Source organism: Salmo trutta, chromosome 8 (assembly GCF_901001165.1).
Source record: "Salmo trutta chromosome 8, fSalTru1.1, whole genome shotgun sequence".
NCBI classification, from domain to species: domain Eukaryota; kingdom Metazoa; phylum Chordata; class Actinopteri; order Salmoniformes; family Salmonidae; genus Salmo; species Salmo trutta.
This window is the reverse complement of record NC_042964.1, coordinates 11077989-11101454: the sequence shown is the minus strand read 5'-3', so window position 1 is coordinate 11101454 and position 23466 is coordinate 11077989. Positions and strand designations below refer to the sequence as shown.

The 23466-nt window shown below is 43.0% G+C and overlaps 1 protein-coding gene across 2 annotated transcripts in view; it reads left to right on the top strand.

The window, feature by feature from the left end:
* Positions 1-11481: 11481 nt before the first annotated feature.
* The window catches only part of LOC115198168 (equilibrative nucleoside transporter 2), a 32404-nt gene continuing 20419 nt past the window's right edge, over positions 11482-23466 (top strand). The window contains exon 1 of one of the 2 annotated variants that reach the window (XM_029759918.1): positions 11482-11757. The gene's annotated coding sequence lies outside the window, so the exon portion shown is untranslated. The remainder of the gene's footprint in view (positions 11758-23466) is intronic. The other variant, XM_029759917.1, reaches the window with a different exon arrangement.

Genomic DNA, 23466 nt, shown 5'->3' with positions numbered 1-23466 from the left:
AAAACAGACCAAAGCACTCTTGCATCCTCAAGGCATATATTATTTTGGCAACGGATTTCATTGTTTCATTGATTCTCATTTATTATTTGGACTTTTCACAGAAGGAAAAGGAGAATTGTAAATTATGCGGATGATTGGATTAAAGAGGAGGATGATTGGATTAAAGAGGATGAGGACATCCTAGAGCAAACCCATGAAAGTGCAAGTGTTCGGCGAGTAACCATATTTAGTATTGTGAAGTGGATATGTTCAGTGCTCACTCAATAGCGCTCAATGAATAGTCAAAACCAAATGATTCAGTTATTTTACAATTGAAACATTGTGTTTAAAAATCAACAAATCATTCTTCTCCATGTTTTTTGCAGATTGATTCTTCAGTCAATCCACTCAGTGATTTGAACAGAGACGCTTTCCACATTTTGCAGCCAAGAAAATTACATGGCTAAGATAACAGAGTTTGAGAGGCTGATTAGGGTCTGTTAAGGACAAACAACAGGATTGTTGGGGAATACCAATGCTAACAGTGGTGGGAAAAGTACCCAATTGTCATACTTGAGTAAAAGTAAAGCTACACTTTACTTAAGTAATTTTCTATTAAGTTAAGTCACCCAATAAAATACAACTTGAGTAAAAGTCAAAAGTATTAGGTTTTAAATATACTTGTAAATGCTAAAATGTACTTAAGTATCAAAAGTAGAAGTACAAGTATAAATAATTTCACATTCTTTATATTAAGCAAACCAGCATTTACATTTTTTTTTTTTTTACAGATAGCCAGGGGCACACATTTTGTGTTAAATGCTCTACAACAAGCTTTCCTTGTGTTCAACAAGCTTTCTCTGCCCTTAACCTTGTTCTGAACACCTCCCAAACAAAGGTAATGTGGTTTTGTAAGAAGAATGCCCCTCTCCCCACAGGTGTTATTACTACCTCTGAGGGTTTGGAGCTTGAAGTAATCACCTCATACAAGTACTTGGGAGTATACTTGGGAGTATGGCTAGATGGCACACTGTCCTTCTCTCAGCACATATCAAAGCTGCAGGCTAAAGTTAAATCTAGACTTGGTTTCCTCTATGGTAATCGCTCCTCTTTCACCCCAGCTGCCAAAACTAACCCTGATTCAGATGACCATCCTAACCATGCTAGATTACGGAGACATAAGTTATAGATCAGCAGGTAAGGGTGCTCTCAAGCGGCTAGATGTTCTTTACCATTCGGCCATCAGATTTGCCACCAATGCTCCTTATAGGACACATCCCTGCACTCTATACTCCTCTGTAAACTGATCATCTCTGTATACCTGTCGCAAGACCCACTGGTTGATGCTTATTTATAAAACTCATAGACCTCACTCCCCCCTATCTGAGATATCTACTGCAGCCCTCATCCTCCACATACAACACCCGTTCTGCCAGTCACATTCTGTTAAAGGTCCCCAAAGCACACACATCCCTGGGTCGCTCCTCTTTTCAGTTCGCTGCAGCTAGCGACTGGAACGAGCTGCAACAAACACTCAAACTGGACAGTTATCTCAATGTCCTCATTCAAAGACTCAATCATGGACACCTTACTGACAGTTGTGGCTGCTTTGTGTGATGTATTGTTGTCTCGACCTTCTTTCCCTTTGCTGTTGTCTGTGCCCAATAATGTTTGTACCATGTTTTGTGTTGCTACCATGCTGTGTTGTCATGTTTTGCTGCCTTGCTATGTTGTTGTCTTAGGTCTCTCTTTATGTAGTGTGGTGTCTCTTGTTGTGGTGTGTGTTTTGTCCTGTATTTATTTTTAATCCCAGGGCCCCGTCCCCCGCAGGTGGCCTTTTGCCTTTTGGTATGTCATTGTAAATAAGAATTTGTAATTAACTGACTTGCCAAGTTATATAAAGGTGAAATAAAAAAGTAGAAGTTGTAAAAAAAATATAAATAAAGTACAGATACCCCAAAAAACTATGTAAGTAGTACTTTAAAGTATTTTTCTTAAGTACTTCACACCACTAAATGCCAAGAAGAAACAGAATCGTTGCATTAATCTGGATGGACAATGAACAAGAGCAAGAGTACAAGCAAGTCAGGACGGTTAACGGTGGAGGTACAAGACACTGTTGACAAAAAGGAAAACCGTTGAGGAAGTCCGAGTAATGGCACAGGAAATGTTTTTCCCAAATGGACTTTCAATTAAAAAAAGACAACTGAAGGACTATCATAGAGAAATCAGATGGGTATTCTCAAGTAAACAATTCAAGCACTGGAGGAACGATATGAGGAAACCAAAGTCTGAGGTTTTTGACTCTGTCTTTGTACAAAGGCACACATTAGAGATTTTAACTTTGTAGTACTTCAGTTTGGTGGTAGCCTTATTTATTAAGTGCCTAGTTCTTGTGTACACAATTACCATGTCTTTGATTCATTAGATTATATTCGGCTATATAACATGTGAGTGGAATGTAGGCTAATCAAACTGCAGCCTACTTTTTAAAAAAAATGTTTTTTTACTGATCTCAGGTAAAGTTTATCTGCGGCTGTTTTGGATATGTCATACATTTTCATATTCCTTTATTGTGTGTTTCGACTATGTATGGGGAGGTTGAAAGCACAACTTCATTCAATGCACTCCTACCATTCTCACCTTCTAAACTCAGCAAAAAAAGAAACGTCCCTTTTTCAGGACCCTGTCTTTCAAAGATAATTTGTAAAAATCCAATTAACTTCACAGATCTTCATTGTAAAGGGTTTAAACACTGTTTCCCATGCTTGTTCAATGAACCATAAACAATTAATGAACATGCACCTGTGGAACAGTCGTTAAGACACTAACAGCTTACAGACGGTAGGCAATTAAGGTCACAGTTATGAAAACTTAGGACACTAAAGAGGCCTTTCTACTGACTCTGAAAAACACCAAAAGAAAGATGCCCAGGGTCCCTGCTCATCTGCGTGAACGTGCCTTAGGCATGCTGCAAGGAGGCATGAAAACTGCAGATGTGGCCAGGGCAATAAATTGCGATGTCAGTACTGTGAGATGCCTAAGACAGTGTTACAGGGAGACAGGACGAACAGCTGATTGTCCTCGCAGTGGCAGACCACGTGTAACAACACCTGCACAGGATCGGTACATCTGAACATCACACCTGCGGGACAGGTACAGGATGGCAACAACAACTGCCCGAGTTACACCAGGAACACACAATCCCTCCATCAGTGCTCAGACTGTCCACAATAGGCTGAGAGAGGCTGGACTGAGGGCTTGTAGGCCTGTTGTAAGGCAGGTTCTCACCAGACATCACCGGCAAGAACATCGCCTATGGGCACAAACCCACTGTCGCTGGACCAGACAGGACTGGCAAAATGTGCTCTTCACTGACGAGTCGCGGTTTTGTCTCACTAGGTGTGATGGTTGGATTTGCGTTTATCGTCGAAGGAATGAGCGTTACACTGAGGCCTGTACTCTGGAGCAGGATTGATTTGGAGGTGGAGGGTCCGTCGTGGTCTGGGGCGGTGTGTCACAGCATCATCAGACTGAGCTTGTTGTCATTGCAGGCAATCTCAATGCTGTGCGTTACAGGAAAGACATCCTCCTCCCTCATGTGGTACCCTTCCTTCAGGCTCATCCTGACATGACCCTGCAGCATGACAATGCCACCAGCCATACTGCTCGTTCTGTGCGTGTTTTCCTGCATGACAGGAATGTCAGTGTTCTGCCATGGCCAGCGAAGAGCCCGGATCTCAATCCCATTGAGCACGTCTGGGACCTGTTGGATCGGAGGGTGAGGGCTAGGGCCATTCCCCCCAGAAATGTCCGGGAACTTGCAGGTGCCTTGGTGGAAAAGTGGGGTAACATCTCACAGCAAGAACTGGCAAACCTGGTGCAGTCCATGAGGAGGAGATACACTGCAGTACTTAATGCAGCTGGTGGCCACACCAGATACCGACTTACTTTTGATTTTGACCCCCCTTTTGTTCAGGGACACATTATTCCATTTCTGTTAGTCACATGTCTGTGGAACTTGTTCAGTTTATGTCTCAGTTGATGAATCTTGTTATGTTCATACAAATATTTACACATGTTAAGTTTGCTGAAAATAAATGCAGTTGACAGTGAGAGGATGTTTCATTTCTTGCTGAGTTTATTAGTGATGGGTTGTTCGCTCTAAGAGCCGGCTCTTGTAGGTGAACGTTGGGAGCCGGCTCGCATATCAGAAGAGCCGAATCTATTTATACAAATATTTAAAAAAAAATTAAGATATGAATAATCAAAAGATTTAAATGAATAGAATTAACTAATTCAAAGAACGAAAAAAGAAATAAAATAATATAGGCCTAAATGCTCAAGCGCACACATTCGTTCTGACTGTCTGCTCAGACTAACAGCCTCACCTGTTGTTCCTGTCAATCAGACACGCAGTGTCAACCAATGAACCAAAGATGTGTGAGAGAGGGCCGAGCCAACTCACTCACAGTCACACACACACCGATAAGAGAGAGGAAGGACAGCTGTGAAAACAACAGCTGGAAAATGAGTCGGAAGCACAGTAGCATTTGGATGCATTTAAGTAATGTAGATAATGTTAGAGCACAGTGTAGAATTTGCCAAAACAAAATCTCATATAAAGCCGGTTCTATGCACAACCTACACCGTGAACTGTGCACCCAACTGTGAAGCTAGCTGTAGCGGAGCTACGTGGAGATGTGTCCAGTCAGTCAAGTAGGCCTACTCCTCGACCCACAGCAACGCAGTCTTCTGTGGACCAGTTTATGCCAAAGTCTATGTCTGTAGCAAAACGAGGTCAAATTGACATTGCATTGGCTAAAATGATTGCCACCGATTTCCAGCCATTTTCGATCGTGGAGATCAGAGGTTTATGAAATTATAGCAATAGTCTAAATCCAATGTACACAATTCCAAGCAGGAAAACCCTTTCAAAATCACTTATTCCACAACTGTACTAGAGCACACAGGCTTCAGTGTGGGAAAGAGTCCAAAAAGCTACTGCAATTTGCCTTACCACTGACTGCTGGACATCAAGGGTAACCACTTCTTACATGTCGGTTACATGTCACTTCATTGAATATTTTTCGATGTCTAGCTGTCTTCTGGACTGCTTTGAGTTCAGCGACAGACACACCTCAGAGAACTTGGCAGAGGAACTGTTGAGAGTGGCCAGAGTAGATGGCAAGTAGATGGAAAAGTGGTCTGTTGTGTTAGCGACAATGCAGCTAACATAACCAAAGTCATGAACATTTTTAAATGGACCCATCATCCATGTCTTGCCCACACAATCAACCTGATTGTAAGAGATGCTCTGAAGGTGATGAAGCCCACTGTGGACAAAGTGAAAGCAGCTGTGGAATACTTCCACAGGAGCACAGTAGGTGCTGAAAAACTAAAGTCTACACAACGCCACATGGGGATGCCTGAGCTGAGGCCTTAACAAGACTGCACTACAAGGTGGAATTCAACATTTTATATGTTGAAGTGGTTTCTTGAGTCAAAGGATGCCATCATCTCTACCCTGGCCATTGTCAATGCACCTGTTGATGCTCTGACCCAAGAGGAATGGGAGGAGGTGTGCAGAGTCCTGGAACCCTTTGAGCAGGTCACTGTGGAGATCAGTGGAGAGAGGTACAGTAAGCAGTTATTACTACATCATTATTTAATCCAGTATTATATATGTAGAGTTGAAGTTGGAAGTTTACATACACCTTAGCCAAATACATTTAAACTTAGTTTTTAACAATTACTGACATTTAATCCTAGTAAAAATTCCCTGTTTTAGGTCAGTTAGGATCACCACTTTATTTTAAGAATGTGAAATGTCAGAATAACAGTAGAGAGAGTGATTTATTTCAGCTGTTATTTCTTTCATCACATTCCCAGTGGGTCATAAGTTTACATACACTCAATTAGTATTTGGTAGCATTGCCTTTTAAATTGTTTAACTTGGGTCAAACGTTTTGCGTAGCCTTCCACAAGCTTCCCACAATAAGTTGGGTGAATTTTGGCCCATTCCTCCTGACAGAGCTGGTGTAACTGAGTCAGGTTTGTAGGCCTCCTTGCTCGCACATACTTTTTCAGTTCTGCCCACAAATGTTCTATAGGATTGAGGTCAGGGCTTTGTGATGGCCACTCCAATACCTTGACTTTGTTGTCCTTAAGCCATTTTGCCACAACTTTGGAAGTATGCTTGGGGTCATTGTCCATTTGGAAGACCCATTTGCGACCAAGCTTTATCTTCCTGACTGATGTCTTGAGATGTTGCTTCAATATAGCCACACCATTTTCCTTTCTCATGATGCCATCTATTTTGTGAAGTGCACCAGTCCCTCCTGTAGCAAAGCAACATGATGCTACCACCTCTGTGCTTCACGGTTGGGATGGTGTTCTTCGGCTTGTAAGCCTCCCCCTTTTTCCTCCAAACATAACGATGGTCATTATGGCCAAACAGTTCTAATTTTGGTTCATCAGACCAGAGGACATTTCTCCAAAAAGTACGATCTTTGTCCCCATGTGCAGTTGCAAACCGTAGTCTGGCTTTTTTATGGCGGTTTTGGACTAGTGGCTTCTTTCTTGCTGAGCGGCCTTTCAGGTTATGTCGATAAAGGATTCGTTTTACTGTGGATATAGATACTTTTGTACCTGTTTCCTCCAGCATCTTCACAAGGTCCTTTGCTGTTGTTCTGGAATTGATTTGCACTTTTCGCACCAAAGTACGTTCATCTCTAGGAGACAGAACGCATCTCCATCCTGAGCGGTTGTCACGGCTGTCGAAAGGAGCGGGCCAAAGTGCAGCGTGGTTGTAGTTCCACATTTTATTAAATCCATGAAACTTTGCAATACATAAATAACTGAATTAACTAAACAAACCGTGACGCAGAGAGAAACAAACACTACTCAAAATATAATAACCCACAAAACCCAGGAAGAAAAACCCCTACTTAAATATGATCTCCAATTAGAGACAACGAGGACCAGCTGCCTCCAATTGGAGATCAACCCCCCCAAAAATAGAAAAAATAGAACTTAAACATAGAAATACAAAACATAGAAAAACACAAAACACCCCCTGTCACGCCCTGACCTACTCTACCATAGAAAATAACCTCTTACTATGGTCAGGACGTGACAGCGGTATGACGGCTGCGTGGTCCTATGGTGTTTATACTTGTGTACTATTGTTTGTACAGATGAACGTGGTACCTTCAGGCATTTGGAAATTGCTCCCAAGGATGAACCAGACTTGTGGAGGTCTACAATTTTTTTTCTGAGTTGTTGGCTGATTTCTTATGATTTTCCCATGATGTCAAGCAAAGAGGCACTGAGTTTGAAGGTAGGCCTTGAAATACATCCACAGGTACACCTCCAATTGACTCAAATGATGTCAATTAGCCTATCAGTAGCTTCTAAATCCATTACATCATTTTCTGGAATTTTCCAAGCTGTTTAAAGGCACAGTCAGCTTAGTGTATGTAAACTTCTGACCCACTGGAATTGTGATACAATAAATTATAAGTGAAATGCTCTGTCTATAAACACTTGTTAGAAAAATTACTTGTGTCATGCACAAAGTAGATGTCCTAACCGACTTGCCAAAACTAGTTTGTTAACAATAAATTTGTGGAGTGGTTGAAAAACGAGTTTTAATGACTCCAACCTAAGTGTATGTAAACTTCCGACTTCAACTGTATATGAGCAGTAGATGAGAATGTAGTATCAGTAGACAAAACATGAACCTGAACTAACTAGTTACTGTTCTCTCTTTTCAGCTGTGACAGCCTCAAAAAATTATTCTCCCGTGTAAGGGTCTGCAGCGAATCTCAGCCAGTCGCCAGAGAGAAGCAAATGTATCCACAGGACATGTGACAGATTTGGACACCCTATGTTCATCAATGGACAGAAAGTTCCACAGAATCAAATCAAATCAAAGTTTATTTGTTACGTGCGCCGAATACAACAGGTGTAGACCTTACAGTGAAATGCTTACTTACAGGCTCTAACCAATAGTGCAAAAAAGGTATTAGGTGAACAATAGGTAAGTAAAGAAATAAAAAGACAGTGAAAAGAACAGTAGCTAGGCTATATACAGTAGCGAGGCTATAAAGGTAGCGAGGCTACATACAGACACCGGTTAGTCAGGCTGATTGAGGTAGTATGTAGATGTGGTTAAAGTGACTGTGCATATATGATGAACAGAGAGTAGCAGTAGTGTAAAGAGCGGATGGCGAGACACAATGCACATAGTCTGGTTAGCCAATATGCGGGAGCACTGGTTGGTCGGGCCATTTGAGGTTGTATGTACATGAATGTATAGTTAAAGTGACTATGCATATGATAAACAGAGAGTAGCAGCAGCATAAAAGAGGGGTTGGGGGGGCACACAATGCAAATAGTCTGGGTAGCCATTTGATTAACTGTTCAGGAGTCTTATGGCTTGGGGGTAAAAACTGTTGAGAAACCTTTTTGTCCTAGACTTGGTACTCCGGTACCGCTTGCCATGCGGTAGTAGAGAGAACAGTCTATGACTAGGGTGGCTGGGGTCTTTGACAATTTTAATGGCCTTCCTCTGACACCGCCTGGTGTAGAGGTCCTGGATGGCAGGCAGCTTAGCCCCAGTGATGTACTGGGCCGTACACACTACCCTCTGTAGTGCCTTGCGGTCGGTGGCCGAGCAATTGCCGTAACAGGCAGTGATGCAACCAGTCAGGATGCTCTCGATGTTGCAGCTGTAGAACCTTTTGAGGAACTCAGGACCCATGCCAAATTTATTTTGTTTCCTGAAGGGGAATAGGCTTTGTTGTGCCCTCTTCACGACCGTCTTGGTGTGTTTGGAACATTCTAGTTTGTTGATGATGTGGACACCAAGGAACTTGAAGCTCTCAACCTACTCCACTACAGCCCCGTCGATGAGAATGGGAGCGTGCTTGGTCCTCCTTTTCCTGTAGTCCACAATCATCTCCTTAGTCTTGGTTACGTTGAGGGATAGGTTGTTATTCTGGCACCACCCGGCCAGGTCTCTGACCTCCCTATAGGCTGCCTCGTTGTTGTCGGTGATCAGGCCTGTTGTGTCGTCTGCAAACTTAATGATGGTGTTGGAATTGTGCCTGGCCATGCAGTCCTGGGTGAACAGGGAGTACAGGAGGGGACTGAGCGCGCACCCCTGGGGGCCTCCAGTGTTGAGGATCAGCGTGGCAGATGTGTTGCTACCTACCCTCACCTCCTGGGGGCGGCCCGTCAGGGCGGCCCGTCAGGAAGTCCAGGATCCAGTTGCAGAGGGAGGTGTTTAGTCCCAGGATCCTTAGCTTAGTGATGAGCTTTGAGGGTACTATGGTGTTGAACGCTGAGCTGTAGTCAATGAATAGCATTCTCACATAAGTGTTCCTTTTGTCCAGGTGGGAAAGGGCAGTGTGGAGTGCAATAGAGATTGCATTATCTGTGGATCTGTTTGAGCGGTATGCAAATTGGAGTGGGTCTAGGGTTTCTGGGATAATGGTGTTGATGTGAGCCATTACGAACCTTTCAAAGCACTTCATGGCTACGGACTTGAGTGCTACGGGTCTGTAGTCATTTACATTTAGATTTACATCATTTAGCAGACGCTCTTATCCAGAGCGACTTACAAATTGGTGCATTCACCTTATGATATCCAGTGGAACAACCACTTTACAATAGTACATCTATATATTTTTTTTTGGTAGGGGGGGGTGTTAGAAGGATTACTTTATCCTATCCCAGGTATTCCTTAAAGAGGTGGGGTTTCAGGTGTCTCCGGAAGGTGGTGATTGACTCTGCTGTCCTGGCGTCGTGAGGGAGCTTGTTCCACCATTTGGGTGCCAGAGCAGCGAACAGTTTTGACTGGGCTGAGTGGGAACTGTGCTTCCGCAGAGGTAGGGAGGCGAGCAGGCCAGAGGTGGACGAACGCAGTGCCCTTCTTTGGGTGTAGGGACTGATCAGAGCCTGAAGGTACGGAGGTGCCGTTCCCCTCACAGCTCCCTAGGCAAGCACCATGGTCTTGTAGCAGATGCGAGCTTCAACTGGAAGCCAGTTGGCAGGTTGCCTTTGTGTTTTTGGGCACAGGGACTATGATGGTCTGCTTGAAACATGTTGGTATTACAGACTCAATCAGGGACATGTTGAAAATGTCAGTGACGACACCTGCCAGTTGGTCAGCACATGCCCGGAGCACACGGCCTGGTAATCCGTCTGGCGCCGCAGCCTTGTGTATGTTGACCTGTTTAAAGGTCTTACTCACATCGGCTGCGGAGAGCGTGATCACACTGTCGTCTGGAACAGCTGATGCTCTCATGCAAGCCTCAGTGCAGCTTGCCTCGAAGCGAGCATAGAATTGATTTTGCTCGTCTTGTAGGCTCGTGTCACTGGGCAGCTCGCGGCCGTGGTTCCCTTTGTAGTCTGTAATAGTTTGCAAGCCCTGCCACATAAGACGAGCGTCGGAGCCGGTATAGTATGAACAGAATATAATCACGTTCTATCAGAAACCGCTGCACTTAACCCCAGGTTTAAGAAGTTAGCCTTCAGTGATGCCAGAGCGATTGATGAGGGACAGCCCCAGCAGTCAGCTGGCTCAGGCACCAGGGCAACAGAAAGAAAAGGGATCAGATGGAGCAGAAGCACCAGCAGTAGTGCCATAAACGTCTGCTGTTTGGATGCTGTTTGACAAGAGAGCAACTGGGGATGCAGCACGAAGGAATCCCTCAGCAGATGCCATAATGGAGGTCCGATCCTATTTGGAGGAGCCCCTCTTCCAAAGATCTGCAGATCGTCTGAGCTGGTGGACGAACAAGGCCTCTGTCTACCCACGGCTTACTAAAGTCATGACAGGGAGACTCTGCATATTGGCCACATCCATTCCCTCTGAGAGGGTCTTCTGAGAGAAGAAACCGCATCAGCCCCTCAAGTGATGCAGCTTGCATTTCTGAATGCAAATCTCTCATAAAAGCAAAATATGGTCAGAATTGCTGTGTGCTGCTGGTTATAACATGGCAATAAAGAAGAGAGAGAAAAGAGGGACCAGTTTAATGTTTTAAGTGGGATGCACATTGTTATTTATTTTTCTTTGATATGGTGCATTATTCTATTACTATGTTGTTCAGATTGTATTCGTTTTGAATTGTTAGATTTATATGCACTTTGTTTATATACCTTAAAAATTTATACTTTAAATGCAAATGTTTAATGGTATTATTTTTCATAACAAAGCAATGCATGTTTAAATACATTGTGGTTAAGGTAGAGTATGATTTCATTTAATAATTTAATTTGAATTGTTTTAACACCAATCATAGTCAAACTATCGCAAACGGTTTGACTTGAAAAAAATACAAAACATATTTTTTTTAAAGAGCCGTTTGGGAGCCAAAAGAGACGGCTCTTTTTGGTGAGCTGAACCGAACGAGCCGGCTCACTGAAAAGAGCCGGAATGCCCATTACCTATTGCCGAAAAACTAGTAGTGCGCTATGATGACATACGGGGAGGGGCATCCGAGCAGTGAGCTATGTTGTATTTGGTTGTATGTGTAACTTCTTATTTATACCTCAGTGTGTAACGCCGAGTCGGGGAGATGATGAAGATTAGCCTACGCGCTATGTAAAATTTGGTGCTCGCACCACGTGGAGCGAAAGGCTACATTTATCGTGTTACATTTTATCCTACATGTTATCGCTTTGGTATTAGCAACAACTTCGTCTTTTTTTGTTGCGTTGCAATAATGGAAACAGTGATCTGACTGCCGCACTTCTCATCTCTACAAGGTTAGTAGGCGTGACATGCCTCTTCTTACCTACACCACGATTTGACATGAAAGGCGGGAATTAATTGTTACATTGTTAAATTTAATTGTAGCAATGAATTGTTTTACAATAGAATCATGTGAACGGGAAACAGTCCATACTTTTGGCAGGTTTTCTTTATTATTGGTCGTTAGGTGATGCGACATGACAACGCCGCTCTTGTTCGCCTGGCTGCGCGGTTTCTGTGACGGATAAATGGGCCTCTGCTCTCTTATAATATTGCTAGAATAACGTCGCTTGCTACAACGGTCAAATGGGTAGTTTAGTGAAATTAGATGATTGGAAATGTGCGGACGTGAATTATTATTTTTCTCAAAATCACATTCCCAACGTCTTTAGGCTGAGCACTTACTCAATTCACACATGGCTAAATCTTATATAACAGCCATGTGTGGATTACAGCCTGCCACCATTGGCATATGAATTTTGAGTAAGTAACTAAACAACCCATTTGACCATCACTGACAGAGAGGCTGCTGTCTACATACAGACTCGAAATCATAGGCCACTTTAATAAATGGATCACTTGTCACTTTAATAATGCCACTTCAATAGTGTTTACATATCTTGCATTACTCATCTCATATGTATATACTGTATTCTATACAATCTATTGCATTTTGCCTATGCCACTCGGTTATCGTTCATCCATGCATTTATATGTACATATTCTTATTCCACCCCTTTACTTAGACTTGTGTGTATTAGGTAGTTGTTGGGGAATTGTTAGATTACTTGTTAGATATTACTGCACTGTCGGAACTAGAAGCACAAGCATTTCGCTACACTCCCAATAACATCTGCTAACCATGTGTATGTGACCAATAAAATTTTATTTGATATATATATATGCTTGCTCTGGCAATCGGGTCCTGAGCGTACTGAGGGTGTGGCACAATAGCGGAGTCTGGAAGCCAAATCTATCTCCATCCATCCCCATGTGCCTCCCAAATGTAACAATGGCCTTCTCCCATTTGACTGTCTCCCCATCTCATTTCATTACTGTCTGAATAAAGTGTCAAACTACCTAAAAAAATATATATATATTTCAAAAGATATTAGCATACTTTCAATTTCATCCCTCAAAAAAGTAGTCCAATTTTGAGTGCTCATTTAATGTTCAAAGCATCTGACCTGTTTTTTATTTTATTTTCCACCCTGGACATAGCCCTAAACCATGTCAAAATATGTAGAATAGCAGGAAATTAGCTTTAAAATATTAAATGTCCTCCCTTCTAGTGTTTGTGCCAGTGGGCAAGGAAATTCACACAGCAAATCCCACTCCAAACTTTCTTCAAAAGTTGGCAGCCCTGAAAATGCATATATGTTGATGAATTGCAGGTGGCCAGTCCATGACATGCAGAAGAAGAAGAGAGATTTATCAAAGAAAACAAACTAAAAGCTAACCTCTTTTTATCTGTGGATTAATTGTCGGAGTAGAGAACACATGATTTTGTATGACTCAACATGGGTCAACATTTTACAAAGATCCAGTTTTACAAAGATCCAGTACAAAGATCCCAGTATACTGGGGACCTGTATGAAAATAATATGAAACTGTAAGTCGCTCTGGATAAGCGCGTCTGCTAAATAACTAAAATGTAAAAAAAATAAATAGGAGCATATGAGTTTCAGGTAAAATAACAACCCAATGTTTATTTCCCAGGACAAATTAGCTAGCAACAGCAAGCTAGCTAAATGTCCATGAATGTTTCATGTGTGTTTCGACCTATCCCCAAATGAATATAGTTGGTTCACAGTTGATTTAGGTATTTTAACCTGTCATGAACATGTCCGGTGGAGATAGACAAAATTAACATGGTGCACGCACGGAGCTGGTCTGATCAGCATGTTACGCCTCGTTATTGAGCAAAATGGTACGCAGCAGCATCATATGTATGCGACAAAAGTTCAACATTCACCTTCCGCTATCTTTTCTGTCAAGCCGTCTACACATACAATTTGATGCATACGTTCGATTTATCGAATGAACCACCAAGAACGCACTGCTTCTGCAACGCAATGCTGCAAGGCAAACGGCGCATTCCATTGGAAGTGAATGTACAGTACCAGTCAAAAGTTTGGACACACCTACTCATTCAAGGGTTTTTCTTTATTCTTACTATTTTCTACATTGTAGAACAATAGTGAAGACATCACAACTATGAAATAACACATATGGAAACATGTAGTAACCAAAAAAGTGTTAAACAAATCAAAATATATTTGAGATTCTTCAAAGTAGCCACCCTTTGCTTTGATGACAGCTTTGCACACTCTTGGCATTCTCTCAACCAGCTTCACCTGGATTGCTTTTCCAACAGTCTTGAAGGAGTTCCCACATATGCTGAGCAGTTGTTGGCTGCTTTTCCTTCACTTTGCGGTCCAACTCATCCCAAACCATCTCAATTCGGTTGAGGTCGGGTGATTGTGGAGGCCAAGTCATCTGATGCAGCACTCCATCACTCTCCTTCTTGGTCAGATAGCCTTACACAGCCTGGAGGTGTGTTGGGTCACTGTCCTGTTGAAAAACCCCCCACACCAACACACCTCCTTCTCCATGCTTCACGGTGGGAACCACACATGCGGAGATCATCCTTTCACATACTCTGCGTCTCACACAGCGGTTGGAACCAAAACTCTCACATTTGGACTCATCAGACCAAAGGACAGATTTCCACCGGTCTAATGTCCATTGCTCGTGTTTCTTGGCCCAAGCATGTCTCTTCTTCTTACTGGTGTCCTTTAGTAGTGGTTTCTTTGCAGCAATTCGACCATGAAGGCCTGTCTCCTCTGAATAGTTGATGTTGAGATGTCTGTTACTTGAACTCTGTGTTTATTTGGGCTGCAATTTCTGAGGCTGGTAACTCCTAATGAACTTATCCTCTGCAGCAGTGGTAACTCTGGGTCTTCCTTTCCTGTGGCGGTCCTCATGAGAACCAGTTTCATCATAGCGCTTGATGGTTTTTGCGACTGCACTTGAAGAAACTTTCAAAGCTCATGAAAATGTCCGTATAGACTGACCTTCATGTCTTAAAGTCATGGTGGACAGTTGTTTCTCTTTGCTTATTTGAGCTGTTCTTGCCATAATATGGACTTGATCTTTTACGTAATAGGGCTATCTTCTGTATACCACCCCTAACTTGTCACAACACAACTGCTCAAAAGCATTAAGACAGAAATTCCACAAATGAACTTTTAGCAAGTTAATTAACCTGTTAATAGAATTGCATTCCACGTGACTACCTCATGAAGCTGGTTGAGAGAATGCCAAGAGTGTGCAAAGCTGTCATCAAGGCAAGGCTGTTAGCTGATCCATTGGCCAGTTTCTTGGACCACTATACCCATTTTGACAATTGGACTTGGACCCCTCTGCTACTTGGAACCCTACTAATTCCACAACTGGTCTATCGACGTCACCGCTCGAGGAGGCAAAAACAGACTTCCCCCATCGCAATGTCCCTCTAAGGCCCTTCTGCTAACTTGCTAGCCCCGGCCTGCTAGCTTGCTAGCTCCGGCCTGCTAACTGTCTGAATCACCGTGTCCCCAGCCAGCCCAACCACTCACTGGACCCATATGATTCACTTGGCTGCGCATGCCTCTCCCTAATATCAATATGCCTTGTCCATTACTGTCCTGGTTAGTGATTACTGTCTTATTTCACTGTAGAGCCTCTAGCCCTGCACAATATGCCTTAAAACCTCTTATGGACAGTGGAACGCCTCGCCAATATCCAATGTTAGCGCCTGGAGCGAAATACGAAAAACCTTAAAAATGCTATAATTTCAATTTCTCAAACATATGACTATTTTACACCATTTGAAAGATAAGACTCTCCTTTATCTAACCACATTGTCCGATTTCAAAAAGACTTTACAGCTAAAGCAAAACATTAGATTATGTCAGGAGAGTACCCAGCCAGAAATAATCACACACCCATTTTTCAAGCTAGCATATATGTCACAAAAACCAAAACCACAGCTAAATGCAGCACTAACCTTTGATGATCTTCATCAGATGACTTTTTATGCGATTTTTATGCGATTTTTCTCGTAAAATAGCGATAATATTCCAACCGGGAGATGTTGTATCCGTTCAAACACTGAAAGAAAAACATGGAGTCGTCACATGCACGCGCGCACCAGTGCCATTGTTCTCAGAAGGACCACTCACCAAAACCCCTGCTGTTTTTCGCCCAGAGACTGCAGAGCTATTATTCCACGTTCTGGCGCCTTCCTAGAGCCAATGAAAGCCTTAGAAAATGTCACGTTACAGCAGAGATCCTGTATTTTCGATAAAGAGGCTATAGAAGGACAAGAAATGGTCAGACAGGGCACTTCCCATATAGAATCTTCTCAGGTTTTGGCCTGCCATATGAGGTCTGTTATACTCACAGACACCATTCAAACAGTTTTAGAAACTTTAGTGTGTTTTCTATCCAAATGTACTAATTACATGCATATTCTAGTTTCTGGGCAGGAGTAATAACCAGATTAAATTGGTCCGTTTTTTTCCGGCCGTGAAAATACTGCCCCTTATCCTAAACAGGTTAAAGCTAGTGATGGAGGTAAGAGTCTCCAGCTTCAGAGATTTTTGCAGTTCGTTCCAGTAATTGGCAGCAGAGAACTGGAAGGAGAGGTGGCCAAAAGAAGAATTGGCTTTGGGGGTGACCAGTGAGATATACCTGCTGTGCGGCAGGTGCGGGCAGAGATCGGTTGAAGAGCATGCATTTAGTTTTACTTGCATTTAAGAGCAGTTGGAGGCCACGGAAGGAGAGTTGTATGGCATTGAAGCTCATCTGGAGGTTAGTTAACACAGTGTCCAAAGAAGGGCCAGAGGTATACAGAATGGTGTCGTCTGCGTAGAGGTGGATCAGAGAATCACCAGCAGCGAGAGCGACATGATTGATATATACAGAGAAAAGTCGGCCCGAGAATTGAACCCTGTGGCACCCCCATAGAGACTGGCAGAGGTCCGGACAACAGGCCCTCCGATTTGACATACTGAACTCTATCAGAGAAGTAGTTGGTGAACCAAGCGAGGCAATCATTTGAGAAACCAAAGCTGCTGAGTCTGCCAATAAGAATGTTGTGATTGACAGAGTCGAAAGCCTTTGCCAGGTCGATGAATACGGCTGCACAGTAATGTCTCTTATCGATGGCGGTTATTATATCGTTTAGGACCTTGAGCGTGGCTGAGGTGCACCCATGACCAGCTCTGAAACCAGATTGCATAGCGGAGAAGGTACGGTGAGATTCGAAATGGTCGGTAATCTGTTTGTTAACTTGGCTTTCAACGACATTAGAAAGGCAGGGCAGAATAGATATAAGTCTGTAGCAGTTTGGGTCTAGAGTGTCTCCCCCTTTGAAGAGGGGCATGACCGCGGCAGCTTTCCAATCTATGGGAATCTCAGACGATACGAAAGAGAGGTTGAACAGGCTAGTAATGGGGGTTGCAACAATTTCGGCAGATCATTTTAGAAAAAGAGGGTCCAGATTGTCTAGCCCGGCTAATTTGTAGGGGTCTCGATTTTGCAGCTCTTTCAGAACATCAGCTATCTGGATTTGGGTGAAGGAAAAGTGGGGGAGGATTTGGGCGAGTTGCAGTGGGGAGCGCAGGGCTGTTGACCGGGGTAGGGGTAGCCAGGTGGAAAGCATGGCCAGCCGTAGAAAAATGCTTATTGAAATTCTCAATTATTGTGGATTTATCGGTAGTGACAGTGTTTCCTAGCCTCACTGCAGTGGGCAGCTGGGAGGAGGTGCTCTTATTCTTCATGGACTTTACAGTGTCCCAGAACTTTTTTGAGTTTGTACTACAGGATGCACATTTCTGTTTGAAAATGCTAGCCTTAGCTTTCCTAACTGTCTGTGTATATTGGTTCCTAACTTCCCTGAAAAGGTGCATATCACGGGGGCTGTTCGATGCTAATGCAGAACGCCACAGAATGTTTTTGTGCTGGTCAAGGGCAGACAGGTCTGGAGTGAACCAAGGGCTATATCTGTTCCTGGTTCTACATTTTTTGAATGGAGCCTGCTTATTTAAGATGGTGAGAAAGGCACTTTTAAAGAATAACCAGACATCCTCTACAGATGGGATGAGGTCAATGTCATTCCAGGATACCCTGGCCAGGTCGATTTGAAAGGCCTGTTTGCTGAAGTGTTTTATGGAGCGTTTCACAGTGATGAGAGGTGGTCGTTTGACCGCAGACCCATTACGGATGCAGGCAATGAGGCAGTGATCGCTGAGATCTTGGTTGAAAACAGCAGAGGTGTATTTGGAGGGCGAGTTAGTTAGGATGACATCTATGAGGGTGCCCGTGTTTACGGATTTGGGGTTGCAGATGGTAGGTTCATTGATCATTTGTGTGAGATTGAGGGCATCAAGCTTAGATTGTAGGATGGCCGAGGTGATAATTATTTGATTTGGATAGAAAACACCCTACAGTTTCTAAAACTGTTTGAATGGTGTCTGTGAGTATAACAGAACTCATTTGGCAGGCCAAAACCTGAGAAGATTCCAAACAGGAAGCGCTCTCTCTGACCATTTCATGGCCTTATTGATCATCTCTAACAAAAACAGGGGATCTCTGGCATGACGTGACATTTTCTAACGCTCCCATAGGCTCTCAGAAGGTGCCAGAAAGCTGAATCGTGGCTTTGCAGGCCATGGCTGAAAAACAGTAGCGCATTTTGATAGTGGTCGATCTGAGGACAATGGGACGGGGCGAGCGTGCCCGAGTCGACTCCATGTTTACTTTCTCTCTCTTTGAACGAAAACCACCACTCCCGGTCGGAATATTATCGCTTTTTTTACGAGAAAAATTGCATGAAAATTGATTTTAAACAGCGGTTGACATGCTTCGAAGTACGGTAATGGAATATTTAGATTTTATTTGTCACGAAACGCGTCGGGCGCGTGACCCTTATTTACCCATCGGATAGTGTCTTGAACGTACGAACAAAACGCCGCTATTTGGATATAACTATGGATTATTTTACACTTACTTTTCTAATAGTAAATCGGAGTTTGGTGAGTACCAAACTTGGTTGGTGTCAAAATAGCTAGCCTGTGATGGCTGGGCTATCTACTTAGAATATTGCAAAATGTGCTTTCACCGAAAAGCTATTTTAAAATCGGACATAGCGAGTGCATAGAGGAGTTCTGTATCTATAATTCTTAAAATAACTGTTATGTTTTTTGTGAACGTTTATCGTGAGTAATTTAGTAAATTCACCGGAAGTGTTCGGTGGGAATGCTAGTTACATGTTAGTCACATGCTAATGTAAAAAGCTGGTTTTTGATATAAATATGAACTTGATTGAACAAAACATGCATGTATTGTATAACATAATGTCCTAAGATTGTCATCTGATGAAGATCATCAAAGGTTAGTGCTGCATTTAGCTGTGGTTTGGGTTTATGTAACATTATATGCCTGCTTGAAAAATGGGTGTCTGATTATTTCTGGCTGGGTACTCTGCTGACATAATCTAATGTTTTGCTTTCGTTGTAAAGCCTTTCTGAAATCGGACAGTGTGGTTAGATTAACGAGAGTCTTGTCTTTAAAATGCTGTAAAATAGTCATATGTTTGAGAAATTGAAGTTTTTGCATTTCTAAGGTATTTGAATAACTCGCCACGGGATTTCACTGGCTGTTGAGTAGGTGGGACACCTAGCCCATAGAGGTTAAACATAAAACGTCGATAATATTCCAACCGGACAATAGCGTATTCATTACAGAGGAAAAAGAAGGAGGGGCGCTCTGGCGGGCTCGCACATCAGCAAGTCCTTTGTCCTCAGGCAGTCCACTCATTGACTGAGCTCCTATTTTCTGCCCAGTAACAGGAGAAGGATGAAACACGTTTCTAAAGGCTGTTGACAGCCAGTGGAAGCCTTAGGAAGTGCAATGTGACCCCACAGACACTGTAGTTTCGATAGGGATTCAAAAGAAGAACTACAATTCTCAGATTTTCAACTTCCTGGTTGGATTTTTCTCAGGTTTTTGCCTGCCATATGAGTTCTGTTATACTCACAGACATCATTCAAACAGTTTTAGAAACTTCAGAGTGTTTTCTATCCAAATATACTAATAATATGCAAATATTTGACTCTGGGCCCGAGTATTAGGCAGTTTACTCTGGGCACGCTTTTCCTCCGAAAATGAAAATACTGCCCCCTATACCTTAAAAAGTTAAACACTTATTTTGGTTACTACATGATTCCATATGTGTTATTTAAAGTTTTGATGTCATCACTATTACTCTGCAATGTAGAAAATAGTAAGAATAAAGAAAACCCCTTGAATGAGTAGGTGTGTCCAAACTTTTGACTAGTACTATACATTCATTTCCAATGGAAAGCTGCGTTTGCCTTGCAGCATTGCGTTGCAGAAGCAGTTGCAGTGCGTTCTGTGTGGTGCATACTTTCAATTTATCGAACATATGCATCAAATTGTGTGTGTAGACGGCTTGACAGAAATGATAGCGGAAGGTGAATGTTGAACTTTTGCTGCGTACATATGATGCTGCTGCGTACCATTTTGATTGGTACTGTACTTCCGTTGTACCTAAACGCAATGACGCTGTCCTTGTGATCGAGGCGTTAGGCCATGCCCTCATGGTCGTCATTCAGCCAGTCAGCCTTCACAAATGGAATCTGCCACATCATCCACCTTGATGAAGTGCTTGGTCACTCCTTCATGGAAATCATCACCAAGGACATGTAGGCTATCTTTGAATATTCATAATGTTGAATGGAAATTGCTGTAGGCCACAATGCGACATTGCTGCTTTCTAGACACCACATGGCCAAGATTGACGCAATCGAGGATTACTCCTAGTCTCTGATAGGTGATAAACCACGTGGCCTTTACGCCATCTCTTCTTGGTGACCAGACAGGTTTATTTTATACTGGTTTCTGCCATATGATTTCGAACTGGAAATGTTCAGCACTGAAAATCTACAGTTCTACTGAGAAGGGCCCAATTATTATTTTGGGGATCACAATTTTCCCCACAGATTGTGGCTTCCATCAATGTAATTGTCTGCATAATTTCCAAATCCCTCATATATTTTTTGGTATATATGTATTCCCTTATTTTCCCCTAACCCTACCACCCCTCACCTAATTGGAGCAAACTAATGGACAACAACAGGCTTCTACACCCAGCTTATACATACTATATACATTTTACGGACACAGTATATTTAACAATAATTATCTTTTGTTTGTTTTAGTCCCATCCTTCAGCTACCTGCAACCTCCCATCTATCTGAACACCATCCAGTTTTGATGTCTATCTCTGCCATATATTTTTGAACTGTGCTGTGATGTTCCACAACAGTTCTGAACCTTTTCTATTCTCATAGTTTCGACAGATTGTAAATTAAAGATTAACCTTTTTGCTAAGAGTATTATTGATCGATTGACTATGACTTTTTAAATCACCAAGCAGTGCTGTTTGCAGAGTTGGCTCCAGGTAAATGTTGCAATTCTTCAGCCATTTCTGAACCTGCGACCAATAACAAGCTACATATGGACAGTACCAAAACATATTATCTAAGGATTCTGTCTCTTCACAGCAAAATCTGCAGAGCTGGGATGGTTGTATCTCCCATATATATAGCATTATTTTGGTTGCAAGAATTTTGTATAATAATTTAAATAGAAACATTTGTTTTGTGTATCAGTTCATAAACCATGTGCCATGGGCTCAAACTGGCTAGATTTACATCTAGGTAATTTTTATTGTCTCCCTCTATAGCCTAAATAAATATGCCTAATACGTAAAATGAGCTATTTGATACATTTATTTGAAAAATCTTATCAATGGAGACGAATTGAGAAAATTCCACCTTTTTATCATGTTAGATATGAAACTGAGACCGTTTGAACAGATGGGAGGCCTAATCTTTCTGGTTTTGTTATGACAGTAACAACTAGGCCAGTTGGTGCTCAGAGACACTGATATATTTGGTAGTGGAGCAGCTGTCTGTGGTTTACTAGAGGCTGGAATGATAAGGTGTGGGGGGAGTAATTAGATATTTACACATTGCTGTGACACATTAATGGCTTGGGAAAACTGGAAAAGTACTCTTTGTAGTCCTGCTGTTCAAATGTCCGAAATAAAAATGATTTCAATTTGATGGAGGGCTGTTCTGTATAGAAAACATCCTGCTTCAAACCTGCTCAATCGTGGCTTTAAATAACTGGAATGAATTACATTTACCCTACTAATAGGCTACGGTCTGTGGTTGCTAGGCTGCCAGTGTGTCTTCTAGGGGCGTTGAAATGGTGCCTGGGGCTGCTTTAGGGCAGTGACCAGAGCCTTTCGCGAAAATAGCCCAGGCTCACCTCTGCACACATATTATTTATTCAGGAGACAAAGGGTGTCCTGTTCATGGGGATCCTGAGCGCTCTGCTTACCTCACCACAGAGCAGCAGCATATTTCCAACCCCACTCTGACGGCTCTGGGCTGCTACACCTCCACTCTATCCACCCACCTCCACTCCACCTCTATCTACCCACCTCCACTCCACCTCTATCCACCTACCTCCACTCCACCTCTATCCACCCACCTTCACTTCACCTCTATCCTCTATCCACCTACCTCCACTCCACCTCTATCCACCCACCTTCACTTCACCTCTATCCTCTATCCACCAACCTCCACTCCACCTCTATGCATCCACCTTCACTCCACCTCTATCCTCTATCCACCTACCTCCACTCCAACTCTATCCATCCACCTTCACTCTACCTCTATCCACCCATCTTCACTTCATCTCTATCCTCTATCCACCCATCTTCACTTCACCTCTATCCTCTATCCACCAATCTTCACTTCACCTCTATCCTCTATCCACCTACCTCCACTCCACCTCTATCCACCCACCTTCACTTCACCTCTATCCTCTATCCACCAACCTCCACTCCACCTCTATCCATCCACCTTCACTCCACCTCTATCCATCCACCTTCACTCCACCTCTATCCATCCACCTTCACTCCAACTCTATCCATCCACCTTCACTCCACCTCTATCCATCCACCTTCACTCCACATCTATCCACCCATCTTCACTTCACCTCTATTCTCTATCCACCCACCTCTATCCACTCACCTTCACTTCACCTCTATCCTCTATCCACCTACCTCCACTCCACCTCTATCCATCCACCTTCACTCTACCTCTATCCACCAATCTTCACTCCACCTCTATCCACCCACCTTCACTTCACCTCTATCCTCTATCCACCTACCTCCACTCCACCTCTATCCATCCACCTTCACTCCACCTCTATCCATCCACCTTCACTCCACCTCTATCCACCCATCTTCACTTCACCTCTATCCACCCATCTTCACTCCACCTCTATCCTCTATCCACCCATCTTCACTTCACCTCTATCCTCTATCCACCAATCTTCACTTCACCTCTATCCACCCATCTTCACTCCACCTCTATCCACCCATCTTCACTCCACCTCTATTCACACACCTTCACTCCATCCCTGTCCACCCACCTTCACTCCACCTCTGTCCACCTACCTTCACTCCACCCCTGTGTACTCCAGTAACAACAATTAACCTGTGGGCCAGAGTCAACGGCATTGCTGGGATTGTAAGTATAGCTTGATAAGATTCAGGTTTAGCTCTTTGTGTTCAA